Source organism: Nomascus leucogenys, chromosome 6 (assembly GCF_006542625.1).
Source record: "Nomascus leucogenys isolate Asia chromosome 6, Asia_NLE_v1, whole genome shotgun sequence".
Classification (NCBI taxonomy): Eukaryota; Metazoa; Chordata; class Mammalia; order Primates; family Hylobatidae; genus Nomascus; species Nomascus leucogenys.
Genome location: NC_044386.1, coordinates 69,686,825 through 69,699,960, shown reverse-complemented (window position 1 = coordinate 69,699,960; position 13,136 = coordinate 69,686,825). Strand labels below are relative to the sequence as shown.

The following is a 13,136-nucleotide window of genomic DNA, read 5'->3' as shown; positions in this document are numbered from 1 at the left end:
TAGAGGGAATTTGATGCCTTTAACAGGGATGGATGAACTCTCTCAAGCAAGGCACGTTCAGAACAAGGCAGTTAGAGAAGGGAGAGAGCCAGCATTAAAGGTAGTTATGGAGAAGGGGAAACAAAGTAAAATATCATAATGGAAGGTAAGAGCTTTAAATGCAGAGGGTTGTCTCTCAGGCACCATGGGCTGCTATCACAGAATACTGTAGCCTGGGTGGCTTAAACAACAGACATTTATTTCTCACAGTTCTGGAGGCTGGGAAGTCCAAGAACAGAGTGCCAACATGGTTGGTTCTGGTGGGGCTCTCTTCCTGGTTGCTGACAACCACCTTCTTGCTGTGTCCTCACATGGCAGAGAGAGAGGAAGCAAGATGTCTCTTCTTAACAGGGCACGAATTCCATTCATGAGGGCTACACCCTCATGACCTAATCACCTGCCAAAGGCCTCACCTCCTAATACCATTGCCCTGGGGGGCTAGGGTTTCAATATATGAATTTGGTGGGGACACAGACATTCAGTTCATAACAGGAATCATTAGTATCATAGGAGAGAGAAGGAAAAATAAAGCACACATGAGACCCAGTGGGAGGAATAAGAGTGGAGGACAAAGGGCAGAGGGCAGGAAAGCATGTAGAGAGAAGGAACTGATAGAGCAGATGTGGATAGGAAGGTTGAAAAATCTGACAATGAGCAGGAGGCTACAGTTGCAACCATTGTTTGGAGGAGCCTTGCCCTCCAAGGAGAGTGTGAGGTATGCTTATGGAAAGGTGCATTGACCTCAGGGCATGCCTGTGGGTGAGGTGGGATCAAGCACACAGAAAGCAGAGGGTTAAATCTAAAAGTGAAAATGAAAATAATACCCAACTTTAGCTATATTATTTCCCAGGTACCACATGGAATGCCCGTGAATGTAAACTAGATATCAGGTCTAAGTACCAGTTTTAACTTTAAAAGGAAAACCAAAAAAGGGCCATACTCAGTAGCCATGTTCTTTACTACTTTAAATGCAAGCTTCCGTATTAATGTGACTGTGGCCATAACCCATTGCCTGCCATATGCTAGGCATTGAGGTCACCATGCTGTTATTTCTTCTTTCTCATGACAGTCAGTGTCAGAGTTATTATACAAACCAGGACTATGCTTGTTTTGCTCATCTACAGGGTATCACGGTTATAAACTTTAGTTATTTATTTCTTCAATAAACAGATACAGTAACCCCTTAACACCCCCATACATGGAGAATACATTCCGAAACCCCAGTGGATACCTGAAACTGCGGCTAGTACCAAACCCTATATATACTAACTTTTTTCCTACATACCTACCTATAATAAAGTTTAATTTATAAATTAGGTACAGTAAGAGATTAACAACAATAATTTAAAAATAATTATCACAACATACTATAATGAAATTTATGTGAATATGGTTTGTATTGCCCTCTCAAAATATTTTATTATACTGTACTCACCTATTTTCAGACCATGGTTGACCATGGGTAAGAAAAACCACAGATAAGACAGGACTACTGTACACACATCTATTTTTAGCTGGTGCTCTCTAGGTATCTGCACTGGGCATCAGGCCAACTGCTGGATCTCCAGGGGAGAATGACAGACACAGTCTATCCCTACCTGGACCTCACAGTATAATAAAAGATAAGCTAGTAACACACACATGCACATAATTGCAAATAATGTGAAGCATAGTAAAGGAAAAAAGTGGGTTCGTGAGAAAATAAAGGTGGGACTTCGTTGAGATAATTTAACCAAGGAAAGCATTTGAGCAGGTGACATAGCACCTGAGACCTAAAGGATGTGTGTGAGTCCTTATAGGAAAAATTCCAGGCCAAGGAGGAACGATCCTGAGAGTGTTGAGGGAAGAAAGCTCACAAAGCAGGAGAATGAGGAATAAAAAGAGGTCATGCGTAGAGAGGTGGAGAGTTAGGCAGGGGCTGCCCAGGTCACAGAAAGGGTCTTCTGTTTCATTCTCTCTGTAATTCTCTGTAACTGTAGAATTAAGGTGAAGGAAAAATATGAACCCATTGAAAAGGTCATTCAGATCACTAAACGGAAAATGGATTGAGGTGGGGACAGAGAGCAGGAATGAGGGGCCATCTCAGCTGCTCTGTGCTGGGGCAGATGGTAGAAGTGAAGATGGGGAGAATCCGGTAGCCTCAATGCTATCTTGAAGGTGGAAATCCTGCCATGAAATTACTAATGCATCATGAAAGAAGGCTGATTAAGAATGGCTGCCAGGATACTGGTTTGATCAACTGAGTAGATGGCAGAACCTTTTACTAAACTCAAGAAAATTGGAGGAGAAGCCAATTCGAAGAAGACAACCAGATGTGCTTTTTGCCTCATTATGTTTGCAATAACTGGGAGGTATCCAAGTGGAGACTAAGTGGTCAGATGTACAAGATGAAGGTAAAGTTCAGAAGAGAGTTGGGGGCTTGAAATACAAACCTGGAAAGTGTTGGCGTTTGGGTGATATTTAAAGACGTGGCTACTGACAGCCTCATCTATGGAGAAAGCATAAGTGAGCATAAAGGAGCTCAGAATGGAGCCCTGGGGTGTCATTTACACGTCAGATAGCCACAGAAAGGCCAGCCAAGAAGAGTCAGAAGGGGCGGCTGAGAAGTACTCGGATGAAACAGGAGAGCCAGGTGTTATTGCAGCAACAGAGGAGAATGTTCAAGGAAGAAGTCATCAAAGACAACAAACACAGGGAGGCAAATAAAACAGGTAATGAAACACCCACAGTATTGGTAACAGGGCCATCCTGTGGATCTTAGCAGGAATAGTCTTGAGGAAAGGCCAAAGCTGAGGCCAGCTGGCACCAGGTTGAAGAATGAATGAGGGATATTCATTGGAATTTCATTCTAGATCAAAATACTCAGTGTGGTGAGATGACAGTCCTCACGAATTGGTCTCTAAATACAGTCCAAATGCTCAACATTTCAACATGGATTTTTGTGGAATTTGACAAAATTTAAAATACCTATTGAATACTAAAGGTCTAAGCTGAGACAACAGTGGGAAAAAAAAGGAGGGTGGATGGAGAGATCAACGTTTTAAATGAACAGTAACTACAATATGTGGTATTCCTGCCTGGGCTGGTGCTGTGGAAGAAACTGGAAAGCCTAGAACCGGCCTTGGACTATGTACGAACTTGTACAAAATAGAGGTAGCCTTATAAATCAGCACAAGCTCTGCTGTGGGAAGGTTGGGAAAGGTGGGGATATGAGGTGAGGTTGAGAGATGAGCCTCTCAGAATATGGGATGCCAGGCTGAGAATGGATGCATGGCCAGATTCTTGTGCTGGACATGATGGGGTGATGGATTTGAGACCTGGTAGAGGAGTCTCTTAGAGGAGAATGAGCGCTTGGACCTAGCACCTGCTCCTGCCATGGCCCATGGCCCTGGCCCACAGCCTCCTGTCTCCCTCTCAGTCAGCCTCACCTCTGATGAGGAGTCAAAATAGGGAGATGTAAGTGAAGATTTCAGACGTTTCCATGTATCATAATATGACATAGTGAAGCAGGCCACATGTGTTTTTCTGTTACTGTTTTTGCTGTTTTCCATCTCTCATTCAGGTGGATTTTCCTAGAAATTGACCCATGCAGGAACAATCCTCCCATTGAACACTGTTGACAAAAAGAACCGTGGCAATGCCATCGTCACTTCTAACATTGAGAACTCCTCTAGAATGTGCTCTTGGCTGGTAGGTGCAGTGGATCATTGCAGCCATTGGAGCCCACATGAAGTTACTGATGACTTAAGTGTCCTGTGAGAGCAGTGTTCTCAAGGGCATATTTCTTAAGGAATATATGTCTTGGGAAAGGGGCTAGTTTAGGTTCTGATTCTTGCTTCACAAAATGATTTGTTGAAGACAGGTTGCATTCTGTCCATAGTGTTTACATTTTCTGTTTGATGTGATCAAGCTTAGATCTTCCTTTCCTTTTTTCTTTCCTTCCTTTCTTCTTAGCTACACTGTTCAAGGAATTTTTTTTTAATTATGAAATTTGCTTCAGTCTTACTACTTAAGTGGGAAAAAAATGCAAACACTATTTCACAAAGTGTGTGTGTGTGTGTGTGTGTGTGTGTGTGTGTGTGTGTGTGTGTTGATGTCTTCAAGGAGCTTTTTTATATTAGGTAATAATGGTTGATTCAATAGTGAAATTTGTGAGACAGAGACAATGCTTAAATTCAGTTTCAAGAGTCCAGAGTCATGTAGGAACTATCCAGGAATTAAGTGATGTGTACTAGAGAGGTATTAGTCAGGGCTAGAGATTTAAATTTGGAAGACACTGGTGCTTAAATATTTAAGGCCTGATACGGAATAAGATTACAAGGGAGGAAAGTGTAGATAGAGAAGAAAAAGGAGCTGAACACGGAGTCTTGGGCACTTGAATATTCATAGGTTAAGAAAAGCAGAACCAAAAAAAAACTCTGTCTAGCTCAGGGTTGAGGACTGCATTAGAATTATAAATCTGAAAGTCATCAATATAGAGATGTTTGAGTCCATGGGAATGAATGAAGATACTTTCAATTAGTTTAAGTTAGATACAGTAACACATAGCTCCCAGATCTCGGCAGCTCAAACCACAAAGGTTTATTTTCTGCTCCTGGTGCACAGGGAAGTCAGGGCTTGCTACATGCCATTGTCCTCCAGGCTGATGGAGCGCTGCCATCAGGAGGTCACCAGGCTTAGGGGCAGGAGGAAGAGAAGGACTGGAGAGGTGAGCACTGGCAGTTAAATGCATCCACTTAAAATGACACCTGCCACTTATATTTCATTGGTCAAAGCAAGTTACAGATCCACGTGTAGCTCTGGGGAGGCCAGGAGCTGCAATTCTTCTGAGTGCCCAGAAGCAGAAGAAAAGTGGATATTAGTGAACAGTTTTAATGCCCACCACAGTCTACCCTTCTGGTCACCGAATATTTGATTCAGTCTTTTTGCTACACAAATATCAAAGGTAGTGGGAGCCATCCTAAAGTCTCATCAGCCTCAAAGTCACGGGCTTCTGCGTGATGCCCAGTGGTCTCTTTGTAAGATGCAGATATAGCTTCTTTGAGTCTGGAGACCCATGGGCTAAATAAATGAACAAGTTAGCTGATGCCACACAACCATACAGTCACACCCACACAACAACATGCAGTAGTAGAACAGGAATGGAATAACTGGGAGACAGGTGACAGTCAATGGCCATAGAAACCCTGAAATTCCACTGGGCAGAGGCTGCGAGGTCCCATCACCCTTGGTCGTTCAGTTTCCCAGCAGGGCAGGGGCTTCACCATCTCCTACTCTCCTGGCCTTGGCTCCTCTTTGGAGAATAGGACACTAAAGAGACCCTGGCATCCTTGCAAGCTGGCAGCTTTCTCAGCCTGCTTCCTACCTGTAGTCTATGTGGGGGGCTCTGGGCTCATTTTGTGTCTGGAGCAGTCCCAGGTCTCTGCTACATGAGGCTCCTGATCCCTCTGCCCCGCAATCGCTCATAGCCCAGAGGCTTGGAATCTGGTGGGTCCCTATCAGCTGCAGGTGCCCGTTGCCATCCACATTCCTCTTGGAGATTTCAGATAAGTGGCATTTCTTTGCTTTCATGCCCCCCACCCCTGCCTCTCTCTTGACTTAATTGTAGCTGGCTTCAACAGGAGGACCTACCCTTAAGCTCGTTTCCCTAAAACGTCATGTCTAGTTTTTCCACTGTGTGTGAGTCAGCCTTCGAACAACCATAATCCAGGGAACATTCCTTCAGGTAAAGGCTGGGTGGCCCTTTCACATTGGTTTTAGGACCCCAGCACTCCTGCCCTCGTGTTCTGACTGTGAAAGATGCTATCTCAGGTGTGTGAGAGCAACTGCATGGCTCAGCTTCTATGTATGCTCCCATTCTGTGAGTAGCAGAAACAATCCCAGTTCCTTGAAGCCCCACTCCAGCTTCTATCACCCATTCCTATCTCCTTAGGATTGCATCAAAGCCATATTGTGTATGATAAATGTGGTATTTCAAATCAGTGATGAAGGACAGATCATGTAACTGTGTAGTAACACTTGGTCATCCATGTGAAAGCAATTCACTAGGGAAACCCTTTACCATTTACAAATGTTACTTCCAGATGTATTAAAGTGTGAACGTTTAGGAGAAAAATAACCCCAAGAACTATTACAACAAAATATCAGAGAATAGTGTTTATTTTATGGGAAGGATTTTCTAAGCAAACCCAAAACCCCACAAGCCGTAGAAGAGAAACAGCACAGATTTTTATTTTATTTTATTTTATTATTATTATACTTTAAGTTTTAGGGTACATGGGCACAATGTGCATGTTTGTTACATATGTACACATGTGCCATGTTGGTGTGCTGCACCCATTAACTTGTCATTTAGCATTAGGTATATCTCCTAATGCTATCCCTCCCCCCTCCCCCCACCCCACAACAATCCCCAGAGTATGATGTTCCCCTTCCTGTGTCCATGTGTTCTCATTGTTCAATTCCCACCTATGAGTGAGAACATTTTTTGTCCTTGTGGTAGTTTACTGAGAATGATGATTTCCAATTTCATCCATGTCCCTACAAAGGACATGAACTCATCATTTTTTATGGCTGCATAGTATTCCATGGTGTATATGTGCCACATTTTCTTAATCGAGTCTATCGTTGTTGGACATTTGGGTTGGTTCCAAGTCTTTGCTATTGTGAATAGTGCCGCAATAAACATACGTGTGCATGTGTCTTTATAGCAGCATGATTTATAGTCCTTTGAGTATATACCCAGTAATGAGATTGCTGGGTCAAATGGTATTTCTAGTTCTAGATCCCTGAGGAATCACCACACTGGCTTCCACAATAGTTGAACTAGTTTACAGTCCTACCAACAGTGTAAAAGTGTTCCTATTTCTCCACATCCTCTCCAGCACCTGTTGTTTCCCGACTTTTTAATGATCGCCATTCTAACTGGTGTGAGATGGTATCTCACTGTGGTTTTGATTTGCATTTCTCTGATGGCCAGTGATGATGAGCATTTTTTCATGTGTTTTTTGGCTGCATAAATGTCTTCTTTTGAGAAGTGTCTGTTCATGTCCTTCGCCCACTTTTTGATGGGATTGTTTGTTTTTTTCTTGTAAATTTGTTTGAGTTCATTGTAGATTCTGGATATTAGCCCTTTGTCAGATGAGTAGGTTGCGAAAATTTTCTCCCATTTTGTAGGTTGCCTGTTCACTCTGATGGTAGTTTCTTTTGCTGTGCAGAAGCTCTTTAGTTTAATGAGATCCCATTTGTCAATTTTGGCTTTTGTTGACATTGTTTTTGGTGTTTTAGACGTGAAGTCCTTGCCCATGCCTATGTACTGAATGGTAATGCCTAGGTTTTCTTCTAGGGTTTTTATGGTTTTAGGTCTAACATGTAAGTCTTTAATCCATCTTGAATTAATTTTTGTATAAGGTGTAAGGAAGGGATCCAGTTTCAGCTTTCTACATATGGCTAGCCAGTTTTCCCAGCACCATTTATTAAATAGGAAATCCTTTCCCCATTGCTTGTTTTTGTCAAGCTTGTCAAAGATCAGATAGTTGTAGATATGCGGCGTTATTTCTGAGGGCTCTGTTCTGTTCCATTGATCTATATCTCTGTTTTGGTACCAGTACCATGCTGTTTTGGTTACTGTAGCCTTGTAGTATAGTTTGAAGTCAGGTAGTGTGATGCCTCCAGCTTTGTTCTTTTGGCTTAGGATTGACTTGGTGATGCGGGCTCTTTTTGGGTTCCATATGAACTTTAAAGTAGGTTTTTCCAATTCTGTGAAGAAAGTCATTGGTAGCTTGATGGGGATGGCATTGAATCTATAAATTACCTTGGGCAGTATGGCCATTTTCACGATATTGATTCTTCCTACCCATGGGCATGGAATGTTCTTTCATTTGTTTGTATCCTCTTTCATTTCATTGAGCAGTGGTTTGTAGTTCTCCTTGAAGAGGTCCTTCACATCCCTTGTAAGTTGGATTCCTAGGTATTTTATTCTCTTTGAAGCAATTGTGAATGGGAGTTCATTCATGATTTGGCTCTCTGTTTGTCTGTTATTGGTGTATAAGAATGCTTGTGATTTTTGTACATTGATTTTGTATCCTGAGACTTTGCTGAAGTTGCTTATCAGCTTAAGGAGATTTTGGGCTGAGACAATGGGGTTTTCTAGATATACAATCATGTCATCTGCAAACAGGGACAATTTGACTTCCTCTTTTCCTAATTGAATACCCTTTATTTCCTTCTCCTGCCTAATTGCCCTGGCCAGAACTTCCAACACTATGTTGAATAGGAGTGGTGAGAGAGGGCATCCCTGTCTTGTGCTAGTTTTCAAAGGGAATGCTTCCAGTTTTTGCCCATTCAGTATGATGTTGGCTGTAGATTTGTCATAGGTAGCTCTTATTATTTTGAGATACATCCCATCAATACCTAATTTATGGAGAGTTTTTAGCATGAAGCATTGTTGAATTTTGTCAAAGGCCTTTTCTGCATCTATTGAGATAATCATGTGGTTTTTGTCTTTGGTTCTGTTTATATGCTGGATTACATTTATTGATTTGCATATGTTGAACCAGCCTTGCATCCCAGGGATGAAGCCCACTTGATCATGATGTATAAACTTTTTGATGTGCTGCTGGATTCGGTTTGCCAGTATTTTATTGAGGATTTTTGCATCAATGTTCATCAAGGATATTGGTCTAAAATTCTCTTTTTTTGTTGTGTCTCTGCCCAGCTTTGGTATCAGGATGATGCTGGCCTCATAAAATGAGTTAGGGAGGATTCCCTCTTTTTCTATTGATTGGAATAGTTTCAGAAGGAAGGATACCAGCTCCTCCTTGTACCTCTCGTAGAATTTGGCTGTGAATCCATCTGGTCCTGGACTCTTTTTGGTTGGTAAGCTATTGATTATTGCCACAATTTCAGAGCCTGTTATTGGTCTATTCAGAGATTCAACTTCTTCCTGGTTTAGTCTTGGGAGGGTGTATGTGTTGAGGAATTTATCCATTTCTTCTAGATTTTCTAGTTTATTTGTGTAGAGGTGTTTGTAGTATTATCTGACAGTAGTTTGTATTTCTGTGGGATCGGTGGTGATATCCTCTTTATCATTTTTTATTGCATCTATTTGATTCTTCTCTTTTTTCTTCTTTATTAGTCTTGCTAGTGGTCTATCAATTTTGTTGATCCTTTAAAAAAACCAGCTCCTGGATTCATTAATTTTTTGAAGGGTTTTTTGTGTCTCTATTTCCTTCAGTTCTGCTTTGATTTTAGTTATTTCTTGCCTTCTACTAGCTTTTAAATGTGTTTGCTCTTGCTTTTCTAGTTCTTTTAATTGTGATGTTAGCGTGTCAATTTTGGATCTTTCCTGCTTTCTCTTGTGGGCATTTAGTGCTATAAATTTCCCTCTACACACTGCTTTAAATGTGTCCCAGAGATTCTGGTATGTTGTGTCTTTGTCCTCGTTAGTTTCAAAGAACATCTTTATTTCTGCCTTCATTTAGTTATGTACCCAGTAGTCATTCAGGAGCAGGTTGTTCAGTTTCCATGTAGTTGAGCAGTTTTGAGTGAGTTTCTTAATCCTGAGTTCTAGTTTGATTGCACTGTGGTCTGAGAGACAGTTTGTTGTAATTTCTGTTCTTCTACATTTGCTGAGGAGTGCTTTACTTCCAACTATGTGGTCAATTTTGGAATAGGTGTGGTGTGGTGCTGAAAAAAATGTATATTCTGTTGATTTGGAGTGGAGAGTTCTGTAGATGTCTCTTAGGTCCGCTTGGTGCAGAGCTGAGTTCAATTCCTGGATATCCTTGTTAAATTTCTCTCTGGTTGATCTGTCTAATGTTGACAGTGGGGTGTTAAAATCTCCCATTATTATTGTGTGGGAGTCTAAGTCTCTTTGTAGGTCACTCAGGACTTGCTTTATGAATCTGGGTGCTCCTGTATTGGGTGCATATATATTTAGGATAGTTAGCTCTTCTTGTTGAATTGATCCCTTTACCATTATGTAATGGCCTTCTTTGTCTCTTTTGATCTTTGTTGGTTTAAAGTCTGTTTTATCAGAGACTAGGATTGCAACCCCTGCCGTTTTTTGTTTTCCATTTGCTTGATAGATCTTCCTCCATCCTTTTATTTTGAGCCTCTGTGTGTCTCTGCATGTGAGATGGGTTTCCTGAATACAGCACACTGATGGGTCTTGACTCTTTATCCAATTTGCCAGTCCGTGTCTTTTTAATTGGAGCATTTAGTCCATTTACATTTAAAGTTAATATTGTTATGTGTGAATTTGATCCTGTCATTATGATGTTAGCTGGTTATTTTGCTCATTAGTTGATGCAGTTTCTTCCTAGCCTTGATGGTCTTTACAATTTGGCATGATTTTGCAGTGGCTGGTACCGGTTGTTCCTTTCCATGTTTAGTGCTTCCTTCAGGAGCTCTTTTAGGGCAGGCCTTGTGGTGACAAAATCTCTCTGCATTTCCTTGTCTGTAAAGTATTTTATTTCTCCTTCACTTATGAAGCTTAGTTTGGCTGGATATGAAATTCTGGGTTGAAAATTCTTTTCTTTAAGAATGTTGAATATTGGCCCCCACTCTCTTCTGGCTTGTAGAGTTTCTGCCAAGAGATCAGCTGTTAGTCTGATGGGCTTCCCTTTGTGGGTAACCTGACCTTTCTCTCTGGCTGCCCTTAACATTTTTTCCTTCATTTCAACTTTGGTGAATCTGACAATTATGTGTCTTGGAGTTGCTCTTCTCGAGGAGTATCTTTGTGGCATTCTCTGTATTTCCTGAATCTGAATGTTGGCCTGCCTTGCTAGATTGTGGAAGTTCTCCTGGATAATATCTTGCAGAGTGTTTTCCAACTTGGTTCCATTCTCCCCGTCACTTTCAGGTACACCAATCAGATGTAGATTTGGTCTTTTCACATAGTTCCATATTTCTTGGAGGCTTCGTTTGTTTCTTTTTATTCTTTTTTTTCTCTAAACTTCCCTTCTCTCTTCATTTCATTCATTTCATCTTCCATCACTGATACCCTTTCTTCCAGTTGATCGCATCGGCTCCTGAGGCTTCTGCATTCTTCACGTAGTTCTTGAGCCTTGGCTTTCAGCTCCATCAGCTCCTTTAAGCACTTCTCTGTATTGGTTGTTCTAGTTATACATTCGTCTAAATTTTTTTCAAAGTTTTTAACTTCTTTGCCTTTAGTTTGAATTTCCTCCTGTAGCTCGGAGTAGTTTGATCGTCTGAAGCCTTCTTCTCTCAACTCGTCAAAGTCATTCTCCATCCAGCTTTGTTCCGTTGCTGTTGAGGAACTGCGTTCCTTTGGAGGAGGAGAGGCGCTCTGCTTTTTAGAGTTTCCAGTTTTTCTGCTCTGTTTTCTCCCCATCTTTGTGGTTTTATCTACTTTTGGTCTTTGATGATGGTGATGTACAGATGGGTTTTTGGTGTGGATGTCCTTTCTGTTTGTTAGTTTTCCTTCTAACAGACAGGACCCTCAGCTGCAGGTCTGTTGGAATTTGCTAGAGGTCCACTCCAGACCCTGGTTGCCTGGGTATCACCAGCGGTGGCTGCAGAACAGCGGATTTTCGTGAACCGCAAATGCTGCTGTCTGATCGTTCCTCTGGAAGTTTTGTCTCAGAGGAGTACCTGGCCGTGTGAAGTGTCAGTCTGCCCCTACTGGGGGGATGCCTCCCAGTTAGGCTGCTCGGGGGTCAGGGTTCAGGGACCCACTTGAGGAGGCAGCCTGCCCGTTCTCCGATCTCCAGCTGTGTGCTGGGAGAACCATTGCTCTCTTCAAAGCTGTCAGACAGGGACATTTAAATCTGCAGAGGTTACTGCTGTCTTTTTGTTTATCTGTGCCCTGCCCCCAGAGGTGGAGCCTACAGAGGCAGACAGGCCTCCTTGAGCTGTGGTGGGCTCCACCCAGTTGGAGCTTCGAGGCTGCTTTGTTTACCTAAGCAAGCCTGGGCAATGGCGGGTGCCCCTCCCCCAGCCTCGCTGCAGCCTTGCAGATTGATCTCAGACTGCTGTGCTAGCAATCAGCAAGACTCCATGGGTGTAGGACCCTCTGAGCCAGGTGCAGGATATAATCTCCTGGTGTGCCGTTTTTTAAGCCTGTCAGAAAAGCGCAGTATTAGGGTGGATGTGACCCGATTTTCCAGGTACCGTCACCCCTTTCTTTGACTAGGAAAGGGAACTCCCTGACCCCTTGCGCTTCCCGCGTGAGGCAGTGCCTTGCCCTGCTTCGGCTCACGCACGGTGCACTGCACCCACTGTTGTGCGCCCACTGTCTGGCACTCCCTAGTGAGATGAACCTGGTACCTCAGATGGAAATGCAGAAATCACCCATCTTCTGCGTTGCTTGCGCTGGGAGCTGTAGACCAGAGCTGTTCCTATTCAGCCATCTTGGCTCCACCCCTTCCAATCAGCACAGATTTTATTTCACTAAATTTTCAACTTCTGTAGGGAAAATCATTTTTTAAAATGAAAAGACAAGCCACCAATGATAATGTAATGCCCGTAATACAAAGAGTGCCTCAGATCAATAAGAAAAATGAGCAAGTAAACTTAATCAGGAAATATATACATAGGCAGTTCACCAAAGAAGAAATATAAATAGCCCATAAACATGTGAAAAGTTAACCAGCTCCATGAATAATCAGAGGAGAGCCAATTAACAACCACAAAACTCTGAGGTACCACGTTTTGCTTACTATGTTGGCAAACAAAATAATGAAGATGTCCAGTCTTGGCGAGGGTGTGGGGAGACGGCACTCACTTGGCTAGTGACTCATGATGCGTTACTTGGTATATGGTCCTTGAAGGATAATATGGCAGTTTCTGTCTAAATTTAACATGCAATTCCATTTTGACCCAGCAACTCCACTTGCAGGTTTTTTTTCCTACAGCAACTTCTGCCTCTGCAGGCTAAGAGAGTCAGACAAGTGTCCCAATTTTACTTTTGTTTTGTAGTAGGAAGACAAAGCCCATGAAACAAAAATGGTTAAAGGAATCACAGTACATCTACACAAGGGAAAGCAATGCAGCAAGTCGGAGGAAATGAATTAGCTCTCTCTGGTGACACAGAGAAATATCTATGGCATAGGAAAAACAAATCACCCAAGAAC

General features: G+C 42.3%; 1 protein-coding gene across 5 annotated transcripts in view; it reads left to right on the top strand.

The window, feature by feature from the left end:
• OTUD7A (OTU deubiquitinase 7A) overlaps positions 1–13,136 on the top strand; it is a 385,873-nt gene that overhangs the window by 136,156 nt on the left and 236,581 nt on the right. Inside the window, exon 1 of one of the 5 annotated variants that reach the window (XM_030814380.1) lies at positions 2,819–3,729. The exons of the other annotated variants lie outside the window; for them this stretch is intronic. The gene's annotated coding sequence lies outside the window, so the exon portion shown is untranslated. Of the gene's footprint in view, positions 1–2,818; positions 3,730–13,136 lie in introns of those variants that run through there. 5 annotated transcript variants of the gene reach the window in all.